Here is a 3,385-nt window from a genome sequence, read left to right on the forward strand (position 1 = left end):
TTCTGAGAGTGCCTAGCTCGGGAGGGGTCACTAAAGGAGAGTGAACCCGCTGCAGCGGCAGAAGCGGTGGACCCGGAGGGCGCGACAGTAAGAGTGGCGTCCTGCGGGGTAGGCGGCCTGTCTATTAGGCGGCCCACGACATGAGTGAGGCTTTCCACGGCCTGGGACAGGGATCTAGCCCAGTCAGGCGGGTCAGAGGCAGCAGGGAGCGACACAGCGGGCGACTGAGGCTGCGGTGGAGCCCGACATGCAGTACAGTGCGGATCAGACTGCCCCCGGGGAAAGGGTTCCCTACAAGCAGTACAGGCATGGTACCAAGGCTTGGCGGCTGCAGAAGGGTCTGACATGGTGGAACAAAGATGTTGCACTTAAAGTGGGAGACCCCAAGGAAAGAAACGGGGATAACACCGAAGCGACAGTACTGTGGCACGGAGGGGGTTAAAAGTCCTACCAGACCCGGATGATGCAAGCGGCAGCGGTAAGGGGAACAGACTGAGGAGGCTGTGGAGGAGAGGCAGCAGCACCGGCTTCGGATCGCACTGCAGAGAGGATTCCACGCAGCACTGTGCGATGAACCCGGAAGTAGCGGAGCGCATGTAGAAGCTCCGCCCCCTCCCTGCCGCTCTGAAGCAGAGCCGCGCGCGCGCGGCAAAATGATCTTAACCCCCAAGGATGATGAAGTGCCGGCCTGAAATGGCGCCGTTCACGCCAAGAAAGCGGCCCCCTCCGCGCCTGGATGTGGCAGAAGGCAGCGTCCCTGCCAAGGACTTGCCCAGATAAACTCCCCTGCCCGGTAACGGTCCGATATCGGGGGGGGGGGGGGGGGGTGGGCGCACGATGTAGCAGTGGCCATGTAGTAACAGTGGCCATGGGAGCCCAGGAGGCCTGTAGCAGCGGTGGGAGGGAGGAAGGGGAGGCTGGAGCAGCCTGTCTCACCATACGCTGTCTTCACCCTCAATCCATCCAGCGGGGTCGCCCCTTCAGCTCCTGGCACCGCAGTGGCAGGAAGCCGGGGGAGGGACTTGGCGTGCGGGCGACCCTGAGCTGGCGGGACGCAGGGGAGCGAGGCTGCCCTGGTCCACCTTGTCTTCTGTGGGGGAGGCGGCAGTGCGGAATTACCGGCACTGGCGCAACTCAACCCCGGGAGAAACAGAGGGGTCTAATGCGCCTCTGTTGTCCCTGTAAGTAGAAAAAAACCGAATTAAAAACAACAAATAACGTAAAAATAAAAAATCATAGGAAAACAACCCTGCATAAGCAGGGGGTGTCTTGCCTCCTTGGACACTAAGCAAAAACTGGCAGTCTCTTCTCCAGGCTGAAGGGTATAGCTGATGGAGGAGGGGCTTACAGCTTTCACTTAGTGTCACGCCTCCTAGGGAGCAGAGCTATACCCCATGGTTTCCTGTGTCCCCCAAGGAATATGGGCGAGAAAGCAGGATTAAAGCCTCCACAGACATAAGGTATAAGGGAAAGATCTGCACCTGTTATGTATTCAGTAATCTGTGGGCAGCTCCGTGGCATGCAAACTGCAGCAAAAATCTAAGGGTCCGCCTCAGATCTCTTCCACAGCTTTTGCAACATGTCAGATGTTTTCAACGTGTATTTTTGCCATGTGGTCACACACTTAGGGATCATGCACACGACCGCTGGATGTTTTGCGGTCCATTCCGTATTATGTGGGACGGAGCGGCCGGCCCTTAATAGAACAGTTCTATCCTGTCTGCAATGCGGACAATAATAGGACAAGTTCTATTTTTTTAAGGAACGGCCATGCAGACATGGAACGTCATTTCCGTTTTTCTTTTCCGGCCCCACGGAAGTGAATGGTTTCACATACGGGCCACAAAAAAAAAAAAAACGGAACAGACATAGGGGGGAAAAAAACAAACATTTGTATCCATGAGCCCTTAGCATTAGGCAGGGTCGGACTGAGGTTCCTGCGGCCCACCAGAGGAAATTATTCTCAGGGCCCAATCCTCATACAATAAAAAAATGTTTTGATTCAAAGAAATAGTCCCTAGTGGCAATTATGGTCTCCAAAGGTAGCTCCAAATGTTTTTTCCCTTCTGGACCTTTGGAGCCGACTATATCATCAGAGCCTGTGCCCAACGGAGGATCCTCTGGTGAGCCAGTCCCACGCTGGCGTTAGGCCTCACACACAAGGCTATATTATGGCATGGTACGCATTTTTGCTTTTTCATGGAGATGTAAGGCTATGTTTACACGGTGGGTATTTGCATATCTCTAATCTGCTGTGGATTTTGAGGACAGTCTGCGGCAGAAATCTGCAGCTGAAACTCAAATATTTGCTGTAGCTTGGCATGTGCCAAGACACTCGCACCTAACAGAATCTACAAAGTTTGATCATGATTAGTGTTGAGCGAACTTTGTGTTTCAAGTTCGGCGTGCAAGGTTCGGGTTATCTAAGAATTCAATTATGGATTCCGCTACCACAGACCATATAAATTATGGTCCGTGGTAGCGGAATCCATAACGGAATTCTTAGATAACCCGACCCTTGCACGCCGAACTTGAAACACAAAGTTCGCTCAACACTAATCATGAACTTATCCAGCTTTGTCATATTTGAACTCTGTGGGGCACATTTCCTATATTGTCTGCACCCATTTTTAGTAAAAAATAGCCTGGAAACAGGCTTTTTAAGTCTCATTTGCCAACTGATTTAGCCCGTTTTGAAACTTTTGCGTCTATTTTCTATCCGGTTTATGTAGGTGCGCCTTATTTGGGTACTTTCACACTAGTGTTATTCTTTTCCAGCATAGAGTTCCGTCCTAGGGGCTCAATACCGGAAAAGAACTGATCAGTTTTAGGCCTCTTTCACACTGGCGTGTACGGCCCATTGCCGAAATGCAGGCCGCAATACACGGGCGCCGGTCCGTGTGCATTCCGCATCACGGATGCGGACCCATCCACATGAATGGGTCCGCAAATCCGGAGATGCGGAACGGAACCACTACGAAGTGCTTCCGTGGGATTTCGTCCCGTACTTCCGTTCCGCAAAAAAATAGAACATGCCTTATTTTTGTCCGTGTTACCGACAAGGATAGAACTGTTCTATTAGGGGTCAGCCACTCCGTTCCGCAATTTGTGGTACCATAAAACACCCAACGGTTGTGTGCATGAGTGCAAATGTAAATAAGCAAAATTATTCAGCTACTAAAATAGAAATATTGATATATTATTTATACTCAGTCCTTATTGTCTGAGCAGATATATAACATGATATATATAAATATATTGTACAAAACACGCCGTCAGTATGGCTCTACCTGTGCGCGTCCATGCTTGGCTCTTTCAGGCTCTTGCAATACTGCTAACAGCCTGCAGGTGTCGACATTTTAATTCTAGCGCCCTCAGGTGACAC

The sequence above is a fragment of the Bufo bufo genome, chromosome 6, assembly GCF_905171765.1.
Source record: "Bufo bufo chromosome 6, aBufBuf1.1, whole genome shotgun sequence".
NCBI classification, from domain to species: domain Eukaryota; kingdom Metazoa; phylum Chordata; class Amphibia; order Anura; family Bufonidae; genus Bufo; species Bufo bufo.